The sequence below is a fragment of the Halichoerus grypus genome, chromosome 6 (assembly GCF_964656455.1).
Source record: "Halichoerus grypus chromosome 6, mHalGry1.hap1.1, whole genome shotgun sequence".
In the NCBI taxonomy this organism is placed as follows: Eukaryota; Metazoa; Chordata; class Mammalia; order Carnivora; family Phocidae; genus Halichoerus; species Halichoerus grypus.
In genome coordinates, this window is record NC_135717.1 from 24414074 (window position 1) to 24440772 (window position 26699).

Here is a 26699-nt window from a genome sequence, read left to right on the forward strand (position 1 = left end):
GGGATTGCCATGCCCTGTGAGCAGGGTCTGGGCCGAATGATGGCAGGAGAGAGGGGGAGACAGGAGAGGTGGTTCCCTGTGGTCTTGGACAGGGCTGCACAGAGCAGAAGGCCCGAGGGCCTGGGGAGAGAGGGAAAGAGACTGTCAGGGAGAGAGACGCTGAGTGAGTGGTGGGGGGATTGGGCAAGTCCTAGAAAGCGAGAGGAACCAAGAGAGAGACACAGGGTAGAGAGAAGCAGAGACGAAGAGGAATTTCAAGGATGACAAGAGGTTGCTGGTCTAGGTGTATGGAAGTGGACCATGGACCAGGGTGGAGGAGGTCGATGTAGGTGCTTTGAGCATTGGGACCAGAGAAGGTGGGAAAGCCGGTGATCAGATTTCCCTGAGCCCAAAGCTCCAACCTTCCTAGGGCTGAGCTTTGCAGAGGCCGTTTCACTTGGGAAGATGGGCACACCCCCTTTTGCATGGGGTTGTGGGGCCGAGCCTCAGGATCTGTCATGGAGAGAGATGGCTTGGCTGGACCTGAGCATGCTCTGTGCCTGCAGCTGAGGGGCCCTGGCTTTGAGCATTGTAGGGATTCCCAGTGCGGCCAGCAGAGGGCGCACGCGCACCTCCACCGGGAGGGGGCGGTGTCCCCGCGCGCGCAGCAACTGCCTGCTGTCAGAAGACGTCATGGCGTTATCTGAGCCAGGGTAGCTCAGGGCAGGAGAGGTTGCTGCTGCCCCCTGAGGACCCACTAGCCCTCCGAGAGCCAGAGCTGCGTTTACCAGCAAGTTCTGCCGCCGCCCTGGGGAGAACCTGGGGCCTTTGCAGCAACTTGGTGCCTCCTGAGGAGCGACAGAGAAGCAGCCTTGTTGGCTGAGTGCTGAGGAGGGGGCTCTGGGCGGCTTCCCAGGACCTGCTGGTAGGTGAGCAGCACAGTCGCTTGCATTTTGGGGGCTGTTCCCCTGGTTTGGTCCTTATGTTCCCTGAGGGTATTTGAACCAGAGGTATTTTCCTCAGGGGTCCGTGGATTGAGGGGTCCCGCGACGCCACGTCAGAGATGCTGTGGTGGTTTTGTTACAGATGCAGGCTTGTTTCTGGGGAGAAATCCTGACTCCAATGAAGAGGAAGGGGAGCAGCATTTAGTTGGGAGGTGAACACACTCACTGCTGACTCTCAGGACCTTCTAGAAGAATGAGCTGGGATCCCACTGTCTGATTTCTGCTGGAACCGACCAGAGCCCCAGGTAAAAACAAAGTCCCGTCCAGTGTGTAACCTTAAAGGGAGAAACTCTCAGGGAATTATCAGCCACTGTCGGGTTTCTTTGGGAGGAAAGAGACTTGAATGTAGGACAGAGAAGCTGTGATGAAACCTCAGGCACACTGGGGACTATCAGAGAGGCTCACTGTTTTCAGGAGGAAAGGGGGCAATTTGGAAGGCTGTTAAGGACCAAAGGTCCATTGGCGGCATCTGGTAGTTCCAAGTGTGGTAGCTTCTCATGGGTGAGTCCTGTTGGAGGAGGTGGGGGGGGCATAGAGAGATGAGAATCGAGTTCTGCTAGCTGGAATAGTGGCGTATCCGTGTGCGAGGTCAAGTCCATGTCTTCCTGTTGGGTCCCCACTGGATCTGGAGTGGTAGTGTGTGAGGGCTCCCCCTGCCCAAACCTCCTGCCTGTGTTTTGTGACGTTTCCCGTTACGAGTTTTCAAAATGACGCTTTTTAAAAAATTTTATTATGTTATGTTAGTCGCCATACAGTACGTTAGTTTTTGATGTAGTGTTCCACGATTCATTGTATTTGTGTAACACCCTTCCTCCTTCTGATCAAGATTTGCTTTGATGAGCAAAATACATCAGAGAAAGATAAATACTGTATGATTTTACTCATCTGTGGAGTTTCTAAAGAAAAAACCACCAAATGAGCAAAGAGAAGAAAAAAGAGTCAAAGCAAGAAACACTCTTAAGAAAGAAAAAAAGAAGAAGAAGAATGTAGCAGGAGGGGAAGAATGAAGGGGGGGAAATCGGAGGGGGAGAAGAACCATGAGAGAAAATGGACTCTGAAAAACAAACTGAGGATTCTAGAGGGGAGGGGGTTGGGATGATGGGTTAGCCTGGTGATGGGTATTGAGGAGGGCACGTTCTGCATGGAGCACTGGGTGTTATGCACAAACAATGAATCATGGAACACTATATCTAAAACTAATGATGTAATGTATGGGGATTAACATAACAATAAAAAAAAAGAAAGAAACACTCTTAAGTATAGAGAACAAGCTGTTGTTACCGAGGGGAGGTGTTTGGGGGAATGGGTTGAATAGGTGATAGGGATTAGGTCATGCACTTGTGATGATCACCAGGTGTTGCCTGGAAGTGTTGAAGCGCTAGATTGTACACCTGAAATGACTGTCATAGTGTATGTGGACTAATTGTACATAAAAACTTTAAAAAAGTTTCCTTGGGAGAATTTCTTTTTCTTTTTAGGATTTTATTTGTATGTATGAGAGAGAGAGAGAGACAGAGAGGCAGAGGGAGAAACAGGCCCCCGCTGAGCAAGGATCCCAATGTGGGACTCAATCCCAGGACTCTGGGACCATGACCTGAGCCAAAGGCAGACGCTTAACCGACTGAGCCGCCCAGGTGTCCCCGGAAGGCTTCCTGATCAACAGTCAAGTTCTTTGTATTTAGTGGTTTTGTGTTTGAGTGCCAGCAAAGCTTTTTCAGATCGGCATGTCTCACGTTGGAGGGAAGGTGCATCGTGGTTGGAAACTACTCAAGTGACACTTGAGGAACAGGGAGGGTTAGATGGGAGAAACTCTCACGAACTTCCCATGTGAAGTCTGTATCTGCTCAAGATTGAGACCAGTGAGCCAGCATCACTTCATTGGAGACAGTGTTTCTACAGAGGATTGAGAGACAGCAAGTACAGAATCCAAAACAAGATGACAATTCCAAACCATAGGTTGGTTTTAATCCAGGACCCTAGGTCTGAAAGGAGCCAACTGAAAATATTTATTGGCACTTGTTTGGACTGAAGGCAAACCCGGAGTCCTGTATGCCTCCTGGAAGTGTCCTCCCCCAGTGGCTAGGAACAAAAGAGACCAATACTGCAGGAATGCACTGAATGAAATCACTGAGCACATTAGGGAACCTAGAGTACACTGAAGAACATGAAGCAATAGTTAGAGAACTTGTTGCAAGAATAGGAATACTTCTGGGACATTTCAGACACAGTATTGTTCTTTCCAAAGAACTGTTGAGAACTCTATGGGTTATCAGTAGTGGTGTGTTATGTTGTAAATTCAGAAACCATGCATTTGGATTAGAATCAGGATTCAGTTAGTAGTTTAGGTAAAAGAAAGACTTTTGAATTCTGAACCTTCTCAACCTCTAGAAATGCTCACAAGATCAAAATGAGGCTATTTTAGGGAAGATCATAATCCAAAGAGGTTTCCTCCTTTTGCAAGAGACTGGGATATGCAGAAAATGGCATGTTCTTTGCACAAAAGAGGTAGAAGGAGCAACAGTGAGAAAAGGAATGCAGGCCTGGTCTGGACATGTGGGGAAAGCTGTCTCCCCAGATGTTTTCTATTTCAATTTGGGAAGTATTTACCTTCTTGTCACCAGATGGTGTACAGGTCCAGTCAGGGTTTGGTGCCTTCTTTCAATGTGTCCCGTGGACCCAAGAGTCCATTCCCTGGGATTTGGCAGCACAAGGTTTGGTTCGCAGTATGTGCTAAGGGCCTCTCAAGGGAGGTTGAAGAGAATCTCTGTGGAGGTGTCTTTTCCGATAGAGAGACTCTCCAGGTTGCAAGGTGTGATGATCAAGGTAAGTGTCCCCTGGGAGTGGCCTGTGAAAAGATTGCTCTGCTACAACACGGTTAGTTTTAATAGAAGCAACTAGATCTTTGCATTATTGAAATATATCCCCCTTTCCCACCTGTGGGTCAAAAGGGGCAGTGGTCGAATGCATGGATGTCCAGTGACTGTCTCCAAGGGTGAGAGTCTGAGTTCCAAAGGAGGTGGACTTGAGATTTCGAAGGAGTAACAGCAATGCCTTTGGCCCAGGTCGTTGGAAAATATGCACATTTTGCGCATTGAGTCCCCAGTATTGCCATTATTGCATTGGACCATCTGTGAAGATAGGGGTTAGTGATGGACAATGAAAGTGTTGTCAAACTGGCCAAACATCACAAACGGGCTGAGGTCCCTGCACGGTAGAATGGGTTTTCTGGTCACTGTGTAGTTCAAGAGGGCTTCCCTGGGAGGGATACTTTTCTCTAACAGGATTGGAGCCACACACGAGTCATTGGCCTTTCTGCAAGGGAAAGCTTTGGTCCAGTGAGGAAACATAGGCACATTGACTAACACTTATTTCCATGAGATGAGGAAGTTGCATGAAATCCACTTGCCAAATCTCAAAGGGTTCATTGGGCAGTTTAAATGCCCAGGGGAGGTATGGATTTCTTTCCCAGGATTGTATTTTGGACCAAGGGGACGAGCAAGGTAGGCACTTTTTGCAGCCTTCTTAATATTTCCCCACCAATATTGGTTCATGAACACTATCAGTTTGTTATTAGCCCAATGGTTTAATGTTTGTACTGTTGTCAGGCGTGGGAATTTTAGAATTTTGGGGAGGGCCAGATTGTTACTTGATCCAAGGCAGAATTCTCTCTTTTTATCAGTCATTAGATTCCCAACATTGTTTCTCCTTGTCTGGGCCCAGTTGTTGGGCATATCTGATCAATTTTTCCAAATTGTCAATTGGTAGAGGACATCCCTTCAGCACATGACAGAGGCCTGACTCTCAAGCTCCTTTTGAGCAGATTTTTTGGCAGAAATGTCAGCAAGGCTGTTTCCTCTGGCGTCCAGGGAGTCAAGTGCAGAATATCCCTGGGACCTTAATAATAGCTAGATCTGCAGGCAAAAGTATGGCATCTGATGAATTTTGGACATAGGAGCCATTTTTAAAATTTTTTAATTTTATTATGTTATGTTACTCACCATACAGTACCTCATTAGTTTTTTTTTTCTTTAAAGATTTTATTTATTTATTTGACAGAGAGACCCACAGCAAGAGAGGGAACACAAGCAGGGAGAGTGGGAGAGGGAGAAGCAGGCTTCCCGCTGAGCAGGGAGCCCGATGTGGGGCTCGATCCCAGGACCCTGGGATCATGACCTGAGCTGAAGGCAGACGCTTAACGACTGAGCCACCCAGGCGCCCCTAAAGTAAGATTATAAACTGAAATACACACACACAAACACACACACACACACACACACACCCCTATGATTATTTAGCACACATTTATTCCCCCAGATATTTACTCATTAACCTACTTTGTACTAGACTCTGTGCAGGGTCCTGGGCATACACAAGTTACAGATTCACACAGCTCATAGTTATTAGAATAAAAAAAATGAGCTGGGATTGTTACTGTCTTTGTCACCCTTGGATGAAATGGCACATACATTAAACCATAGCTGACCTTGAGTTGCAGTATTTTCCATGCAAACATACCAGTTAGAGTCAAAAATGGTGTCATCATTGACTTTAAACTCTACCCCTGGAGCCTCTGGCCTGGGTGGATAATTGCCCTAGGGAGAGTCATTTCTTTTGGGGTTCCCAAGGGGATGAAGGGAACCTTAGATGCCAGATGTAATGATCAAAACATTGACTCCATTTCTTTCTCTAGTCCAGTGGGCAGGGCACCAGGTGCATCCAGAAGAAGAAAGAGCTATTGTTTCCTATGAAGGGAAATGAAAATCACTATTTTAGAGTTTAAGCCCAATTAGTGACCTGCATTTCAGGGCCCCAGACAGTGTAGGTTAGATTATCACACATATTGCTTCCCACTTTACCCTAAATGTTGACACGAGAGGAAGGTTTTGGATTTACCACGTTTCTCATTTATTCAGATGGATGCTCAGATCATGAGAAATAAGAAGAGAATATAGCAGCACAATTAAGTGCCTTTGGAGCAATGTCATTATCTTCCCTTATTCCGTTGGAATAGAAGCTTCATGAAAGGAGGGATTTTTGTCTGTTCTGTTCACGATTCTATCTCTAGCACTTTGGATAATGCCTGGCACATAGTAGCTTTCCCAGGATTTGTTGACTGAATTCATGTATTTCTCCTACAGAAACATTAATATGGGTAGGCTCTTTCTCAGGAGACCTTCTTTTTGCCCTTTCTTGCTCACATACACATTTTCCTTCCAAGGAAGTGTTTGTGATCTGAATGTGTCTGTTATTTGGTCTTCCATTTATCAACTGCCTTGTCAGGTTGAATAACTGATCGTACTGAAAAAATACTTAGAGGAATGTTTTCCATTAATGGACGTGGAATTTTTAATTTTGAATATACTTATTAGCAACATATATACACACACATAGACAGATACATATATACACTTACACATGCTCTTTGTAGGCTTGTATCTTACAGAAATAGAACTAGTGAATTGTCCTCCCTAGTAGAACCAGTAATTTATCCTCCCTGATAAAACTCAGAGAGGATCCAGTTTGTACCAGGATAAACTATGCTATGCTGTATATCAAATAATCACCCAGATCTCTGTGGTGTATAGAACAACAAAGGTTTGCTTATGTTTTGCTCTTGCTACTTGCCTATCATGGTCTTCTGTGACCTGGTTGATGGAACAACCATTATTTGAAGGGTTACCAGTAGGTGTGGAAGAGTGAGCAATTATATGTTCTAGCTTAGATAGGATAGACATCATTTCCATTCATTGGCCAGAACTTGTCACTTGGCCAGAGTGCATATTCTCGCATTACTTGGGTGGGGAGGTGGGGGGGGGGGGGTTTCCTGGGTAATGGCTACTGTAGTTGTCCTTTTACCAGAATATGTTAGATTCATTCTATTTCTGGAAGTCTTTCATAACATAACCCAAAAGAACTTTCCTAGAGGAGCAGTACTTAAAAAAATAAAAACTGACCATTTTGTAACCTTAGCAAACTAGAATTCACATACAGGAGAGTGGTGACAATCATAGACTTTTTGGAACCAGATTTGGAACCAGAGAGAACGGAGTTCAAATTTCATCTGTGCCGCTTAGTGGCTGTGTGGTGTTATGTACAATATTTAGTTTCTCCAAGATTAGTATTTTCCTCCCTAAAACACTTAACAGATAAGATGAAATGACTGTGAAGATAAAATGAAATTCCGTACAGAGGTGCCAAGCACACAATGTCTAACACACATTCAGATTCATTACATGTTAGCTAGCTTGCAAGTTGGAATGTCTTGATATTTTAGGAGTTGGTGCCTCTTGGGCTAAGTTTTCTTGGCAGGAGATGCTTTCATGTTCACAGGAGGGCAGGCAATTAAGATTGCTCGCATTTGTCTGTGGAGGATGTTCTTGAAAGAGCAGTTCTTTTGAAATGGTTCTTCAGCTTACTCTGTTTAAATTTTAGTAATTTTTTGTGTCCACCCACAATCTCACACACGTATTGTCCTTACTCCAGACTCTCTGGAAGTCTTAGTATTTTCAAGTCTGAACCTTGGATATCTATCAGAATCTCCAGGGTGTTTTTCAAAGCACCTATGTCTGAGTCCCACGTCAGGACAATGAAATCGGTTTCTCTGAGAGAGGGGACTCAGTCATCTGTATTTTTAGAAAGCACCTCTAGTGAGTCTAATGAGCAGAGAGGATGGAGAACCACTGCTCTTCATAGCCTTTCTTTTGCTCACCTTTCCAGCTTCACCTACCACCACGTTTCTCTCCCTTGCCCACCATGCTCCAGCCATCTTTTTTGTTCATGGAACATGCCAAAGTTGTTCCTACTTCAGGGCCTTTGCATACACTGTTCCCTAGCCTGGAATCCATCAGCTCAAATTTTCATATAACTGATTCTTTTTTATTTTATTTTATCTTATTTTTTATTGCTTTATTTGACAGAGAAAGACACAACAAGAGAAGGAACACAAGCAGGGGGAGTGGGAGAGGGAGAAGCAGGCTCCCCGCTGAGCAGGGAGCCCGATGTGGGGCTCGATCCCAGGACCCCAGGATCATGACCTGAGCCAAAGGCAGAAGCTTAACGACTGAGCCACCCAGGCGCCCCAATATAACTGATTCTTGTTCATCAGGTATCAACTCAAATGTCATAGTTTTAGAGTGTCACATGATCACCCCTCATCCTGCTTTATTTCCTTTCTAACATTTGTTGGTATTTGAGCTATTGCCGATTCATTTGCTTGTTTCATGCCTATGTCCTCACTATTATATGAGATCTATGAAGGTGGAGCCTTTATATGATTTGTTCACTATTGTATGCCCAGGGCTCAGAACAGTATCTGTTCCAAGGTACTTAACCAAACATTTCTTGAATAAATGATTCTTGTCTGCCATTTGCTGACATCATTGGATGACATCATTTTAACAATCAATTCTTTTTTTTTTTTTTTGACTCAAGAATAGCCTTTTATTCTGTTTAACAATCAATTCTTATGAAATCTTCACAAAACAATCATTTCCTTAGAAGCAAGACTTGTGGCTTCTCTATGTCTCATGCCCCTTGACACAATTTATATTGTTTATCGATCTGTTATAGAGAGAAAGGAGAAGAAGCACTGGATAAATATCCATTGTTATTGGGATCATCGTATACCATGGCCTTTGCCCTTTGCGCCTACTTCTTTTCTCTTACTGGTTACCATCATTCTTAAGGTTTCTTGGGTTGGAAAGCATTGAGGTTTCTTTTTCTTAAACTCCTCTCTCTAGGGATCATTAAGAAGAAGAAAACTTATGGGACTTGAAGTCAGAGGTTTGAGTTTGATTCTGATTCAGCAGCTTATCAGGGAAAACCATTTAACCTCCCCGAGCCTGTTAATGAAGTCAGGACACTAACAGTTCCTATCTCAAAAAAACTGTATACAAATAAAGTGAGAGGGGTGCCTGGGTGGCTCAGCTGGTTAATCCTCTGCCTTAGGCTCGGATCATGATCTTGGGGTCCTGGGATCTAGCTCCTCTCAGTGGGGAGTCTGCTTCTTCCTCTCCCTCTGCCCCTCCCCCTGCTTTGCACTCTCTCTCAAAGAAATAGATGAAATCTTAAAAAAAATAAGAAGCAATAGGTAAAATTACCTTGCATTGTGTGGGAATTCAGCAAATACATTTCAAAAGAATATACCACTCGTATGCCACTTAGATTTGCCATTTTCTTTCTGTCCCTCTTGCTATTGTATAAGAATGGGGGAAGGGACCTCCTTCTCAGTCTCCCTGCCTCCATCCCTCCCTCCTCTGGGCCATCAACATAGATTCTGATCTTTTCCACTATACCATCCTACTCTTCTAAAATATTGTGTAAAAATGTGTGCATTTTATTTTCACGTGTCAGGAAGTTGTTCACGCTCTCTCATTGTACAGTTTTCTCTTGGATCCGTTGGTGTTGAAGGATAGACCTTTGGAAGCAGAAGGCGCCGTAGAGTTCCAGACCCTTAAGCTTACAGAAGAGAAGGAAATAATAATCTATTTACCTTGAGAGGCTGTGAAATCAAAGGAAAAAGTCACCTGCTCCCACACCTCAATTGCAGTCAAGAATAACTGACTTTCCTGAGACAGATGTTTCTGAGGCAGATCAGACTTTCTCTGTACTCATATACCACATGAGGGAAGTTTTTTTTATTGTAAGATTAAAAACAAAAAGCAGGAGAAATAAAGCAGGATCTAAGAGTATAAAAGCTTTCACAATGTGCCGGACAAGAGGACAAATGGAAACAAGTCCATTCATGAAGCTGCATTAAGAAACCCCAGATATTGTTTGAGTTGAGGCACTAGGAGAGACACATACGGAGAGATGTGTCTCGGATTATACTTTGGTTTCTAGGAACTTCCAACAGCCACCATCAAATACTAATTTGGAGAATCCGGTTTGAATATTGCCTAGCTTAATGGTTTTCAAAGTATGTTTTGGGGATCTTTAGAATCAGAATCATTGTGGCATGCTTTAACTTGTTACCTTATTTGCATTATTTCTCTCATTATTTACATATACATACTACATACACATATGAATATATACATATGTTTGTATGTGTATATACACACACATTTTTTTCTAAACCATTTATTTGAAAGTAAGTTGCAGACATTATTCTCTTCACATTTAAAGTCTTCTGCATTCATCCTTAAGACATAAGAAGGACATTCTTCTGTATAACAATAATACTATTTTCACACCTAAGACAATCATAGTTCCTTGATATCATTTATATCCCTTCCACAACTGAAAATTCTTTATCTCAAAATGTCTTTTCGAGTCTTTTTTTTTTGAAGATCCAGGATCCAAACAAGATCCATGTCATGCATCTTGTTCTTATGTCTTGTTGGTCTTTTCTAACCTGGAGGAATTCTTCTGCTTTTATTGCCGTGACATTGCCTTTGAATCCAGGGGAGTTGTCTTGTTGAATATTTCACATACCGCACATGTGTGATTGTTTCCTCATTGTTGTGGTCTGAATCTTTGCGTCCCCTACCCCAAATTTATATGTTGAAATCCTAACCCCTGAGGTGACGGTATTAGGAGGTGGGAACTTTGGGAGGTTATCAGGGATCACCTAATAGTTTAATTGAGCCTACTAGTTTTGAGGCTAATAGTTTACCTTAATGAGGCTTTGCCCTCATGTATGGGATTAGCACCCTTACGACAGAGGCCCGAGAGCTTTCTTGCCTTTTCCACCGTGTGAGGATACAAGAAGAGGACCCACATCCAACCATGCTGGCACCTTGATCCCAAACTTCCGGCTTCCAGAACTATGAGAACTAAATTTCTGTTGTTTAGAAGCCCACCCCAGTGTGTGGTATTTTGTTATGGCTTCCCAAATGGACTAAGACACTCATGGTATCATTTAACTTGTTAATGTGAATTGGAGATTAGGTTTAGATTGGAGTAGATCAGATTCAGGATCAATATTTTTGACGAGAACATTTCATAGGCAATCCACATACAATACATTGCATCATGTCACTAGGCCTATGTGTCAGATTGTTCCACTGTTAATGATGTGAAATGGGCTTACTTGGTTTAGATGGTGTCAGACACATTTCTCAATTGAAGGTACATTGAGGTAAGCATGTAATTTGTGGGATAATACTTGGCTCTGTGTGAATATCCTATTTCCTAAAAACTTTCATTGAGAAGAGAGAGCGTCCAATAATGATCCTTATCTGAATCAATCACTGCATTGGAGGTTACAAAAGGTTGATTTTCAAATTCTGTCATTTTTCTACATTTACTAACTGCCATTTTCTCTAAAAAGAACTTTACTTCCTCCTCCTAACCTCAGTATCACTACCGAGTCATAGGATTTTAAAACGTCGATGTTCTAACCAGTTGCAATGATTATTCTTTTTGATGTCTAAATTTTCTCAAATTTGGTCAGTGAGAGCCCTTTTAATGGACTTTTGTATTCCTTTGACACGCCCCCATCATTATTTCATTACTTCTTTACTTTCTCATCTAACGAGAGGTCCCAGGCTTACCTGGTATTCGCTCTGCTCTATACTTGGAAACATCAGTGTCTCATAGGATCTCCTTGAATAGGAAATGATCTTTAGAAGTCATGATGTACGCTCAATGTTGATTCATTATTATTAGATGCCATTGTTTGGAGGAACTTTTTAGTACATAGAACTGGGAAAAACAATTTCCAAATCCAATTTAACATTACAATTGCTTTTTAATGTTTGGGGAGCATTTGTTTCTATTTTCCTTGAAACTATCTATTCATGTATTTTGCCTATTTTCCTACCAAGTTTGGTCTTTTTCTTCTTTAAGAAGCCGGGATATATTAGGGATATTAGCTCTATGTCTGTTAGATAAGTTGCAAATGTTTTCACTCCGTACCTCATTTGTAATATCTGACCCCCATTCGCCAGCCTGGAGCTAATTTCTGAAGAAGGGCTCCTTATTCACATGAGCAAAACATGGACAGAAGAAAATGGAATTCCTGTTTTTTGGATGTCAGGCACTTTTTTGGGTGCTTTGTGAACATTTTCTCATTTGCAGCTTATGAAATATCTTTGAATATTATTTCTTGCCTGAAACCCCTGTGGCTAACGTGTTTTAGAATTCCTTGTTTTTCAGTTTTTATAAAGGTGATACGGTGTATAGAACCATGCTACTCCCCTAACAGGATCTGGAGCTGCATCTTGAAATCATACTAATAAATATTTCTGCATTGAAATATATGAATATTCCTACTGATTAGGATAAATAAATACTATGGGGAGGAGTTTCACTTGCTGATAGGTCAGGTTATGCAGCCAAATGAGATATGAAAAGCACTTTTATTTTTCAGAGCTTTTCGGATTTTGGAATGGTGGATAAGAGATGTTGGAGCTCTATCACCTTTACTTTGTAGGCAGGGGAAAGGAGTTTTGGTGTTTGTTTTTTAACCAAATACATCCTCTGACTTTCACCCTTTTCTTCTTTTTCTCTTTGTTTTGTAAGGAAGGGAGGAGGGGGCAAGCTGGAGAGCTTGCGGATTCAAGTGAGTACCATGAAAAGCGTGGTGTCTCTCCACTTGTCTTCTCTCCACCTCCCTGCAGCCAGGGTGAGACTGAGACGTGCAGCCCCTCTGGTAGCCCAGTATTCTTTATAACCGATATTTAACCAATATTCTTTATACACTTGTTCAATATCTGTTTGGAGGAAAGGCTGTTTGCTGCATGGGGGAAGGATGAAAAAGAAAGATACAGGTGACAGTGTGCAGCCTCATCCCCAGAGTTCCAAGCACAGCAGCTCTGCCCCCAAACGTGCATGCCTCTCTCAGTCCGAAGGACACTCTGCAGTTGGTCTGATCTCCTCTCCTTAGGTGGGTGGTTAGCAACCACCTCCTTTCATTCATGTGTCTTTTATGGGATTAGTACATAGTATACCAAATTACTTCCAGCCACACACTCTCAGTCTCTCTGAGAGGGATTATGATACTACACATTTTTTGGTCTTATTCCTTTTCTGGTTCCCTTAACAGACTATGCCCCAAACAAATATGCTGTAGGCCCTGGTCTGTAATGAAATATTTTGCCAAAAGTGCTTGTTTTGCTTCATTATCTCCACTTATCTGGCTGAATACGGCCTCCTTCTGTACTGTGGAGTGTTTCTGTTTTTTTTTTTTTTTAAAGATTTTATTTATTTATTTGACACAGAGAGACAGAGTGAGAGAGGGAACACAAGCAGGGGTAGCGGGAGAGGGAGAAGCCGGCTTCCCGCCAAGCAGGGAGCCCAATGCGGGGCTCGATCCCAGGACCCTGGGATCATGACCTGAGCCGAAGGCAGACACTTAACGACTGAGCCACCCAGGCATCCCTGTACTGTGGAGTTTTATGGTTTTTATATTCTGGTTTTTCGTGACCTATCTCATTTTTCCATCAAAACCAAACTCTCCTGTCTCCTTGTGCCTCAGGGCGCTACTGAAAATCTAGTAAGTGATTTCCAGTATAGAGGAAGGACTGGATTCGTGATCCATTCCTCCCACAGTTTTGATCTTTGACATAATACCTTAACTCAAAAGTGCTCTAATGGCAAGCAGGTATTATAGGCCATAGCATGTAGGTGGAGGGACTGCAAATTGAGGACTTTTAATTTCATCATCAGCACACCACCCTATGCACAGTCTCAGTCAGCTAGGTGTCTAACTCTCGCTTTAATTTTGGCTCAGGTCATGATCTCATGGTTGTTGGATTGAGCCCTGTGTCAGTGTCAGGCTCCACTTGAGATGGGAGTCTGCTTGAGATTCTGTCTCTTCCTCTGCCTTCCCCACTTCCTCCCCTCCCCCGCCTCGATCTCATGCACTCTCTCTTTTGCTCTCTCTCATAAAGAAATCAATCTTTAAAAAAATGAGTCAGAGAAAGATAAACATTCTGATTTTAAAATGGAAAAAGGACAGTAAACATAAGAAAACTTCAATCTTACTAGTAATCAAAGGACAAAGAAGATTATTCACTTTTCACATTGGCAAAGACTTAAAACCTGATCATATCCAATGTTACTTGCTCCTTTACTGTCTGGAAGGGTTTTTGTAAGTTTCATGTTATTTCTTCCATAAATGTTTGATAGGATTTACCAGTAAAACCACTTGGACCTGGGGCTTTCTTTCTGGTAAGGTTGTTAATAATTATTTCAGTTATTAAAATAGATACTGGATCATTCAGATTTTTGTTTTATTTTGTGTGGTATGTTATATTTTTTGAGGCATCTTTCCATTTCATCTACATTGTTGAATTTGTTGACATAAAACTGTTCATAGTATTTTCTTGTTATCTTTTTTTTTTAAAGCTTTATTTACGTATTTTAGAGAGAGAAAGTGAGAGACTGGTAGACGGGGAGAGGGAGAGGGAGAGAGAGAATCTCAAGCAGGTTCCCCACTGAGTGCAGAGCCCAACATGGGGCTCAATCCCACGACCCTGAGATCATGACCTAAGCCAAAACTGGCTAAGGCCAACACTTAATCAACTGAGCCACCCAGGCACCTCTATCTTTTTAATATGTGTAAGATCTGTAGCGATAACTCCTTTTATATTTCTGATATTGGCACACAAAAATTTTATGTTAAAGGATGATCATCCAAGTGTTTTATAAAGTAAAAAATTGAAAAAAAATATAAAATCATACCTCTAACAATAAGGGATTAGTAAAGTAAAAAACTTTATCATCTTGACAGAATGAACTACTACATGTCCCTTAAAATTATATGAAAACTATTATGAAATAATACTGCATGCTTACCAGGATGACTGAAGTTCAAAAGATTCATAATAACAAGTGTTGTTGAGGGTATGGAGCAAATAGAACTTTTTGTTTTTTGAAGATTTTATTGATTTTTTGACAGAGACAGCAAGAAAGGGAACACAAGCAGGGGGAGCGGGAGAGGGAGAAGCAGGCTTCCCGCAGAGCAGGGAGCCCGATGTGGGGCTCGATCCCAGGACCCTGGGACCGAGACCTGAGCCGAAGGCAGACGCTTAACGACTGAGCCACCCAGGCGCGCCCAAATAGAACTTTTTAAAAAAAAGTTTTTCTTTAAATGCCAGTTAACATACAGTATAATATTAGTTTCAGGTGTAGGATTTAGTGATTCAACAAACCAAACAACATCCAGTGCCCATCACAACAAATGTGCTTCTTAATCCCCATCACCTGTTTCACCCATCTCCCCACCCACCTCCCCTCTGGCAACCATCAGTGTGTTCTCTATAGTTATAAGTCTCTTTCGTGGTTTGCCTCTCTCTCTCTCTCTCTCTCTCTCTTTTTCCTTATGCTCATTTGTTTTGTTTCTTAAATTCCGCATATGATTGAAATCATCTGATATTTGTCTTTCTCTGACTGACTTATTTCGCTTAGCATAATTATGCAAATGGAACTTTGATTCAGCTTCCACTGTGGTAGTAGTATAAATTGGGAATTAGAAAACTGTGGTAATATCTTAATCAAACTGAGAATATGCATACCTTATGATTCAGCATCTCCCCTCCTAGATCTCTCTCAATCATAAATCTTTGCATCTATTCAGCCACAGACATGTAGAATAATATTCAAAGCACCTTTATTCATGTTATCCCAGATTGGAATCAATCCCATTCTCTCACCAAAAGTAGAGTGGATCAGTAAATTTTAGGTGTATTCATACAATGGGATTCTACATAGCAATGAAGAAGAATGACCTATTGATACAGATACAGACAATGACATGGATAAATCTCACAGGCATTATTTTGAGAGAAAGAAGTCAGACACAAAAGAGTACAGACGGGATGATTCCATTTGTATAAGGGAGCAGGCAAAATTAATCTATGGTTTTAGAAGTCAGAATAATAGTTACTGATGGAAAGAGAGGCTAAAGGTAAAACTTGAGACCAGTTAGAGGTGAAGAAAGGAAGTGCTTCATTCAGAGTTAACTCCAGTAGGGAATGCTCAGAGGAGAGACTTCCGGAGCAAAATTTAGTTGAGTTTTTTAAGCTGTGTCAAAACACTGGGAAAGCAGGTTTGCGATTTAGAGAGTGGGATGTTCAAATTGCTTGTCATATTTAACATTCCTGTGACTTTTGTGGTTGGCCAGTTCTGAATTGGGATGGCCCATGGAATCTGCTTGCAGTCATCTGCCACTCAGAATTGATTGCTCTTAGGATTTAACTGACTTTTCCCAATTCCTGAAACTGCTTTTAGGTACAGAAATTTACTTCTAAGTTCATAAAAGGAGGAGTTCAGTTTTCACAGAGGCATGAGGACATGAGGGAGCCTATTAGGGTGCTGGGAATATCTTATGCCCTAATCTAAATGTGATTACAGGCACATAAACATGTAAACATTCATTGGGCTGTTCATGTAAGATTTGTGTACTTACTGAATGTATGTTTTACTCAATTAAAAATTTTAAAATGGTACTATGTAAGTATGCATTATTGCACAGAACAACATTTCTCTTATATTGCTGAATGAAAAAGACAAGTTATGCTAGAACATTTCTCCTTGAACTCACTTCTACTAAAAAAGTGTTTCTATATACGAAGAAAGAAGACTGGAAGAATATACACCAAAATATGAGATGGTGAATGACTCTTATTTTTTTATTTTTGTTTATTTGCATTTTCTAAACTTTCTCTAATGCTTGTGTATCTGAGGTGGTCCAGAGCCCTCCCCAGACCACCACAGCCCCACGCTCAATAGCAGTAACCACAAGCATTTACCACCTCTGACCCCAACACATCTGGGACATCATCAGCTCTACCAGTCCAGCGGAGGTAACCATCTTCATCCATGATCCCTCTGTCCCCTGTGAGGTAAGCCATGTGGACTCTCGCTGAAGCATATTCCTCCCAGCTCACCTGAGAGAAGAACAAATTCAGAAACCTAAATTTACATAACTTCCACAATCATTTAATGGTATGAGCTGAGCACTGTGCTAGCTAGCCCTGAAGGGAGATAGAGAAAAAGAACACAAAATCTGCACTCTCCAGGTGCTTCCCAGAGAGAAAACACACATAGATCTTTGTTGGTGACTTCTGTTAGCATCAGGTGTTTTTTTTTTTTTTTTCTTCCCATCTGGAAACAGGAATAAGGATGGTACTTTACCCAGAGGTTTTTTCCTGAGGCTGAAATGATGCAATGCAAGCATAGCATTTAGCATAGGGCCAGTTGCCGTTTGTGCAAGGGACGCTGGCTGCTATTTTCTTAGGCTCATCATCCATCAAACACAATCACTGCTCTTAAATTGTGCCTTTAATTTCAACACTGTCCATGGCTTTCTATCAGAAGGTGACTTTGGATTTATGTTCTTACACCAGAAACACAATAGAGTGATTAGTACAAATACCCCTTAGCACAGACAACCTCATTTTGCTTGATCATTCTGTAGAGTATCCACAGATTCTTTTTTTAAAAAGATTTTAGGGGCGCCTGGGTGGCTCAGTCGTTAGGCGTCTGCCTTCGGCTCAGGTCATGATCCCAGGGTCCTGGGATCAGCCCCACATCAGGCTCCCTGCTCCGCGGGAAGCCTGCTTCTCCCTCTCCCACTCGTCCTGCTTGTGTGCTCTCTCTCTCTCTCTCTGTCAAATAAATAAATAAAATCTTCACACACACACAAAAAGATTTTACTTATTTGAGAGAGAGAGAGAGAAAGAGAAAGAACACAGGGAGAGAGCACAGAGGGAGTTGGAGAAGCCGACTCCCCACTGAGCAGAGAGCCCGGCATGGGGCTTGATCTCAGGACGCTGGGATCATGACCTGAGCTGAAGGGAGACGTCCAACCGACTGAGCCACCCAGTGCCCCAGATAGCCACAGATTCTAACAGCACTTGACTTGACTGCTATTGAAACCACAAGACCAGTTAGTCTAGGTTCTTGTATCTAAAAAAAATCTGCTTCTTAAAGTTCTAATGAATTTTGGTAAAACTCTGTGTAAGCAACTCATTCTCAAGTCGAATAATCCAAATAGGTGTATGAGATACCGGAATCTCTTATTTGGAATCTCTATATTATGGGGGAGAAAGAGATTTTTTTGGTATCAGTGTGTCTGAGTTATCTTGTCAAAGTTTGAAAATATTAAGCATTATCCCTTAGAGAAATTTGGTAATATTAGAACTTTTAAAAAACAAGAAACAGAATCTTAATTATAGAGAACAAACAAATGATTACCCAAGGGGAGGGGATGAGTGAAGTAGGTGATGGGGATTAACGAATACACCTGTGATGAGCACCAAGCGTTGTATCAAAGTGTTGAATCATTGGGGGCACCTGGGTGGCTCAGTCAGTTAAGCGGTTGCAGCTCAGGTCATGATCCCAGGGTCCTGGGATCAAGCCCTGCCTCAGGCTCCCTGCTCAGCAGGGAGTAGAAAAAAATTACATAGCCTTTAACTCAGACATTTGGCTTTTGATAATTTTTCATAGGAAATAATTAAAATGGCATTCAAAGAGTTAACAAGGTTACTCACTGAAAAAGTATGTTTAATAGGAAACATTGGAAATGAAGAAAATTTCCAATAATAGGGGATATGTTCAATAAATCATGATATTTCCTTTTGGTAGCATACTGGGAAATTAATAAAATTTTCTGTTCTATAGGGGCGCCTGGGTGGCTCAGTTGTTAAGCGTCTGCCTTCGGCTCAGGTCATGATCCCAGGGTCCTGGGATCGAGCCCCGCATCGGGCTCCCTGCTCGGCGGGAAGCCTGCTTCTCCCTCTCCCACTCTCCCTGCTTGTGTTCCCTCTCTTGCTGTGTATCTCTCTGTCAAATAAATCAATAAAATCTTTACAAAATTTTTTTCTGTTATATAAAAGGATTTACCTATATGTGAAAGTCATAAGTAAAAAAGCAAGATTGATAGCCAGTAGGTAGAATGTAATTCCAATTTTATAAAATAATATATGTACATAGAAAACTAAGAGAAGGATATATATCCAAATGTTAACAGTGAGTAGTAATGGTGGGATTATGAGTGAAAAGAATTTTCTTTGGCCTTTTTCTTAGTTTTTCAAAGTTTTCTATATCTAACATAGAGTTTTATTATTAGAAAGGTTGAATACATAATATTTATATTTAAAAATAATTAAAAGGAGGCTTCCCTTTACAGAAAAAATGGAAATCGCTTTATAGAGGAATGCCACCTAATTAATATGTAAGGAATGACAGGTTGAAAAGCACCATTTTGCATCCTCCATTTTCATAATTGATTCAGGAAAGAATCATTAATGCATGCTTAAAATCATTGGGTGAAAGTTGATTGGAGAATAAGATATTCAGCGAGTCTCAAATCATTACCCCACAGATTCCTTATGAAGTATAAAGGAGAAAATGTGCCTTTACCATGGAGAGAAATGGTAGTACTTTGTTAACCAAAGGACCCAAATTAATAGCTCCCAAAGCGGGACAACACCATGTTTCCCCCAAGATGAGGAAATGAGAAATATGCACCATCTATGAAGTATTTTTGTCAAAAATGTTGATCCCGAGACTCTAGAATGTGGGGCAGTTTACAAGACAGCCGTCCTCTATTCTTTGGAACTGTCTGTGCCATGAAAAACAGAAAAGTTGGCGGAACTTGTTTTAGATGGAAAAAAACTCACAAGCCGTTAGAACCAATTAAATGCACAAACCTTGAGTGAATTCTGGATTTAGAAAAGCTAACAAATTTTGAGTAGAAAGGGAAAAATATAAATACGGGCCAGATATTAGATAATATTAAAGGATTATTATTATTTTAAAGATTTTATTTATTTATTTGAGAGAGAGAACAAGAGAGAGAGCCCACATTTGGGGGAGGGAACAGAATCCCTGCTGAGCAGGGAGCCCTACTCGGGCCTCGATTCCAGGACCCTGAGATCATGACCTGAGTCAAAGGCAGACACTTTTTTTTTTTTTAAGATTTTATTTATTTATTTGATACAGAGAGAGACAGTAAGAGAGGGAACACAAGCAGGGGGGCTGTGGAGAGGGAGAAGCAGGCTTCCTGCTGAGCAGGGAGCCTGATATAGGGCTCGATCCCAGGACCCTGCGACCATGACCTAAGCCGAAGGCAGATGCTTAAGACTGAGCCTACCCAGATGCCCTCCTCTGAGGTTTCTTAAACACACATTCTTTTTTTGTTTTTTTTAAGATTTTATTTATTTATTTATTTATTTATTTTAAGAGATAGAGACAGAGAGAGCACAAGCGGGGTGGTGGGGAGAGGAGGGTGGAGGAGCAGAGGGAGAGGGACAAGCAGGCTCCATGCTGAGCACAGAACCTGATGCTGGGCTTGATCCCACAACTCTGAGATAATGACCTGGGCTGAATGTTCTATGCAACTAATGAATCATTGAACACTACATCAAAAACGAAGGATGTACTGTATGTTGGCTAACTGAACATAAAAAAAAAAAGAAAAGAAAAGAAAAAAGAGTTGGACCCTTAACTGACTTAGCCACCTAGGCTTTATTTTGAGGCCAGTCCTCAAAATAAATGGTTTCATATGTTTTGGAAGAGTTTGTGAAAGATTGATGTTAATTCTTCTTTAAACTTTGGGTAGAATTTGCTAGTGAAGCCATCTAGGTCTGGGCTTTTCTTTGTGGGAGGTTTTCTGATTACCGATGAATCTCCTGACTTGTTGTCCATCTATTCAGATTTTTAATTACTTCTTAAGTCTTTGTTGGTAGTCGTGTTTTACTAAGAATTTGTCTATTTCATCTCGGTTATTAAACTTGTTGATACACAATTGTTCATAGTATTTCCTTATAATCTTTTTTGTTTCTGTGTGGTCAGAATGACCTCTATTTTATTCCTGACTTTAGTAATTTGAGTCTTCTCTCTTTTTATTGTGGTCATCCTATCTAAAGGATTAGTCAACTCTGTTAATCTTTTCAAGAAATAAGTTTTGTTCAGGTGATTTTTTTTTCTTTTTCTTTTGTTCTTTTTTTTCTTTGTCCCTAGTTCATTTTCCTTATATTTTTTAAATTTATTTTTTCTATTTTTCTATATTTCTGTATTTTCAATGTTGTAAATTTTCTTCCTTATGCTTGCTTTGGGTTTAGTTTGCTCTTTTTTTTTTTTTTTTCCAGTTTCTTAAAATGAAAGATTAGGCTATTGATAAGTGATCTTTCATAGTTTTTGAATGTAGGAGTTTACAACCATAAATTTCCCTCTCAGCACTGCTTTCGTGGCTTACCATAAGTTTTGGTATGTTGTATTCTGCTTTCATTCATCAAGGTATTTTCAGATTTCCCTTGTAAATTTTTCTTGGACCCGTTGATCATTTGGTAGTGTGTGTTCATGTTGATTTTCCATATTTGTAAATTTTTCAAATTTCTTTATGTTGTGGATTTCTAATTTTATTCCATTATGGTTAGAGAACATACTTTTTATTATTTCACTCCTTCCTTTTAAATTTATTGAGAGTTGCTTCCTGGCCTAACATATGGTCTGTCTGGGAGAATGTTTTTTGTGCACTTGAGGAAAATGTGTGTTCTGCTGTTGTGTGGTAGAGTGTTCTATAGGTCTATTCATTCTAGTTGATAAAAGAAAGGAAAATTTCATGTATGTGGGCCCTGCTTCTGGGCTCCCAGGGAAGCTCGACTTTAACATTTACCGAGGTCATAATGACTCAGCAAAACCTCAAAGCATTGGCTCTATTTCTGTCCCCAGTGCACATTGTATATCTGCTTCATTAAAAATATAATCAAAAAGGAACATCCCAAACATAAAGAAAAAAGAAAAAAAAACACCTGGTTCCCATAAGATTAAAGTGATACAACTTTGCTGCACATACTAAAAACATAAGATAAAGTCTGTAATGAATGGATAAAGAAGATGTGGTATATATATACAATGGAATATTATGCAGCCATCAAAAGGAATGAGATCTTGCCATTTGCAACGACGTGGATGGAACTGGAGGGTATTATGCTGAGCAAAATAAGTCAAACAGAGAAAGACATGTATCATATGACCTCACTGATATGAGGAATTCTTAATCTCAGGAAACAAACTGAGGGTTGCTGGAGTGGGGGGTGGGGTGGGAGGGATGGGGTGACTGGGTGATGGACACTGGGGAGGGTATGTGTTCTGGTAAGCGCTGTGAATTGTGCAAGACTGTTGAATCTCAGATCTGTACCTCTGAAACAAATAATGCAATATATGTTAAGAAAGAAAAAAAGAAGAAGAAGAATGTAGCAGGAAGGGAAGAATGAAGGGGGGGAAATCGGAGGGGGAGAAGAACCATGAGAGACAATGGACTCGAAAAACAAACTGAGGGTTGTAGAGGGGAGGGGGTTGGGAGGATGGGTTAGCCTGGTGATGGGTATTGAGGAGGGCACGTTCTGCATGGAGCACTGGGTGTTACGCACAAACAATGAATCATGGAACACTATATCTAAAACTAATGATGTAATGTATGGGGATTAACATAACAATAAAAAAATTTAAAAAAAAAAGAAACAAAGAAAAAAAAGATAAAGTCTGTAACTTTCTGGAATGTTAGTTACACCCAAGTGTCAGAGAATGTGTCTCTGGTGCTCATACACTGGGATTATTCAGTGTCACTGGTTTTGCTAGTTATCTTTGAGATTCTTTTTTCTCCTTTTAGTAACCTTACAACAAATAAAGGAGAAGATCCATCGACTTAGAACAGAAAACAGGGAGCTTGCTCAGGAAATATCCCTTTGGGAGCTGAAGGTATCAGTGCCTTTTCAAATACTTTTTGTGATTTCATTTTGGTTACTTCCACCTCTTGTAGTTCATCCTATTGACCTATTTCATGTGATCCAGAAATGGTCCTGATTCAAGAGAAGTTTCACAAATGTAGAGCACTGCCTCTCTATTTTGAAAGGAGTCACACATGAGTAGATAGGTTTGTGTAACACGATGCTATTTTGGAATTCTGTTTCCTTCTTCATATGTTTTATAGATCCAGGAAGGCAAGAAACATCTTGCAGAAACCAAGAGTGAACATAAGTTTCTCTCTGAGGAAGTGCTTCAATGGAAGGTAAGAATCCCTTCTTTGCCTGAATTGTGTCCTACCAACAGAAATCAAAGTAATGAATTATCATCATTATCATGATTATTATTATTATTTTAAACACTGATTGATTGATTGATTTGAGAGAGAGAGAAAGAGTGAGTGGTAGGGGACAGAAGGAGAGAGAGAATCCCAAGCTGACTCCATGCTGAGTGTGTATCCTGATGCAGGGGTCAATCCCATAACCCTGAGATCAGGCCTTGAGCCAAAACGAAAGCAGGAGTCAGACACTCCACCAACTGTGCCACCCGGATGCCACCCAGGTGCCCCAAGGAATGGATTATTATTACTCATTCAAAATGTTTTGTTGAAGGAGAACATCAAAAAGGTTGAGGAAGTTAATGAAAATTTAAATGACACCCTTCGTCGGGCACGGGCTCACTTGCAAATTGAGAGAGAGAAGAAGGTCAAGAATCAGGATGTGGTAAGAGCTGGCTGTTGAGTTTTAGCTTAATGTGGCTCCGGCAGGCTTTTGGTTCACTGGGTGAGGTGAGTGCAGCATCCTCGCTTGCTGTTTAGCACAGTAGAGAGTGGGCATCTGGGAACTGAAACTCCTACGGAGCAGGGAGCTGGGATTTCACTTAGAACCACCATGATGAGGTTTGCTCTTATAAGGACTAGGAAGTATGGTTGATTTCACAGCAAGGTAATGATCACATCATTCAGCCCTGCCCTCCAAGATATGTAGCAGATCCCCACAAGATACTTGAGCGATGAAGGGCGATGGCTGGCCCAACTGTACAGCCCCTTCCTCTCTTAATGCCAAACGGAGCATTTTCAATGTGAATAGGGGAAGATGTGTATATTTGTATGTATGTGGATATATATATGAATGAAAGCCACTAAGAAAGTCATTTGTGAGTTCTTTGACTTGATCTCTTTTCCACTTTGCTTACTTTCTCCTTCTTCTATTATGCCTTAAGGGCTTTCTTTGTTGCACTGCATGATCCTGTCCTGTTAGGCGCCCTCACGTTGTTGTGTGATCATGATTTCCTGAATGTCTTTTCTCATATCTGTCTTAAAGGCCCAGGATGCATCCGAGGATGGAGAGCAGAGAGCCTTTAGGGCCAAAAAACGAGAACTGCAGGGTATGTTATTTTGGGGGAAGAAATCCCCATATGGTGGCAATGAGTTTGCATTGGGAAGGGAAAGAATGCCTTCCTGCCTTCAAGGTCTTGCCCTTCTCCTTTCCCTATCAAACCGAAGTTCTCAGGTCATGTGCACATACACACACAAAAGAAAACTCATCTTTTCCAGAATGTCAACAATTGTTGGAAGACCATTGCAATGCCCTGCGTTCTTTAAAAACGACTCAAGAAGCCGAACTGAAAATGCTAAGGAGGAAAGTGGATATCATGGTGGATTTCTCTAAACGAAGACGAGTGGCTGCCGAAGAGTAAGCTATTCTTGTGTGAATTGCCACAGATACTATTGTATGAATTTCTGTGACGGCCAGTCTAGATGATTGTATTTCTTTTAGAATTGGCTCTAGAGTATTTTTGCCAAATGCATTCTGTAGGATAGTGCCTGCCCTTCCTGCCTTGATGTGTGTGACCTGCATTTCCCTGTGTGTTCTAACTGCTTGTCACGCTTCTTGTGTGACTCCTTGGAGTAGAAGAGGGAAGGTACCATCATTAAAAACTTTGATACCTGGATCCCCTCTGGGTCTGTCTGCATTGTCCTTTTGGTTTCCGTGTCATCCCATGTTCTTATTAGCCCTGAATTCAGTCACTTTTGGTTCAGTACGAGACTTGGGTCAATAATGTGGATAGAAAAATGGAATTGTCCTGCTGCAGAGACACTGGGAGTTTCTTTGTGGAAAGTGGGTTGGGGCTCCAGCAGTCCTGGATCCCTTCATCCAGTGTACGACTGACATCACTCACTGTAGCCCAGTCCCTAAGAAGGCCAGGGTATTTCCCATCCAGCTGATTTTTTTAGGTGTAACTCTCCTGGGTCCCAGCCAAAGCCTGCGGTTTCACAAGGGCTCACCTTTGCTGGCTGACCCTGAACTTGACCCGTTTCCTTCTAAGCCCATGCCCATAAAGTTGTTCAGCTTCTTTCCAGTTCACTTGCCTGTTCCAGAATGTATTGATGTGTCCTGGGGAGATTGGCTCCCACTGCCAGGCTGGCCTTCTCCTAGGCTTCCTTCTTCTCCATCTGGTTCTCGTGTTTCTTCATGTACTCTTTAGAAATTGGGTGCATTCACTCACGAGTTTGCTCTTTTGTCCAGTGTTTCCTTGATTTTCTCAGGAGGAGATCAGGACCTTCGAGTCCCTCATTCACGTTGAAAAGCAAAACTGTTCCCTGTCTTCCCTGGACACTCAGCTTTGTGTTATTCCTTCCCACAGCGGGGCTGGGGGCTGCTCTGTGTCATTGGCATCTTGGTTCTGTTCATTGGAAATTTCTTTTGGGGGTGGGTACAGTGTCCTGACCACCTTTCTGTCTTCTACACCTTACAACTGAGCCACTCCATTACAGCCGCTCCAGAAAGCATTTGCTGAAGGATTGCCTGAGAGACCAGAAGCAAATGCATGTGTCTTTCTCTGTCTGGAGCTTTTGACTCCATTTCTAAGAGTCCTTTTGCATGTGATCTTGAGTAAATCAGGTGTCCTGTTGAAACCCTTTCAATCAACACCATGAACAAAAGAGTCTGAGGGCAACACAGCAAACCAGCCTTTCTAAGCATCGCACGTTGCTGCCTTCACTATCAGTGAACTCAGTCTTGTTCAAGTCGGTTGACTCCATGCAGTTGATAGTTTTCCATGTGAAATCTGTTGCGTGGAGAGAACACACTGACTATGTGACAGTTCACAGCCTTTTACACTTGAGAACATATTGCCGCCACTAAGATTGGCCTCTTCAAAGGAGGAGGCAGGGGTTGTAGTTGTAGACCCAGAGATGTCTGGGAGTGAGTTGCCATGCTGATGAAGCCATATTCTGGAAGGCTTCCTTTCGGGTTCATCGTGTCAGGCACAGCCTTGGTCTGAGGATCAGGGCTCCCCGTGGAGGTGTACGACTAACGATGGTCCCCCGCCTCATCCTATAGTTGGTCAGGCTTGGTTTTTCACTTTGAACTGAAAGGAGCCTTCACCGTCTCCGACAAAAGACCAACTCTGAGAGGACACAAACTGCAATGTTACTTGAGGACTTGATAATGAAGTAGAGAAGTGTAAAGACAGCTCGGATTGCAAGGGACTTGGCAGCATCCGGAGTTTGATTTTTCTTGAACCCTAAATGGGACCTTCAGTTCATTTCCCTCCTTGTGTTGTCAGTCTGTGCATTTATGAGGGACACTGGAATCTAGGCCATCCAGTGTGCTGGAAGGAATGACGGACCATGGACCAGGGTGGAGGAGGTCGATGTAGGTGCTTTGAGCATTGGGACCAGAGAAGGTGGGAAAGCCGGTGATCAGATTTCCCTGAGCCCAAAGCTCCAACCTTCCTAGGGCTGAGCTTTGCAGAGGCCGTTTCACTTGGGAAGATGGGCACACCCTCTTTTGCATGGGGTTGTGGGGCCGAGCCTCAGGATCTGTCATGGAGAGAGATGGCTTGGCTGGACCTGAGCATGCTCTGTGCCTGCAGCTGAGGGGCCCTGGCTTTGAGCATTGTAGGGATTCCCAGTGCGGCCAGCAGAGGGCGCACGCGCACCTCCACCGGGAGGGGGCGGTGTCCCCGCGCGCGCAGCAACTGCCTGCTGTCAGAAGACGTCATGGCGTTATC

The 26699-nt window shown here is 42.0% G+C and overlaps 1 long non-coding RNA gene across 1 annotated transcript; it reads left to right on the top strand.

Annotated features, from left to right (window-relative positions):
• The first annotated feature begins 1072 nt into the window (after nucleotides 1-1072).
• LOC144382071 (uncharacterized) lies at nucleotides 1073-16833 on the top strand. The gene is made up of 3 exons (XR_013448466.1): nucleotides 1073-1228; nucleotides 7901-8088; nucleotides 16616-16833. It is a non-coding gene; the product is annotated as an uncharacterized LOC144382071 (long non-coding RNA).
• Nucleotides 16834-26699: the final 9866 nt, after the last annotated feature.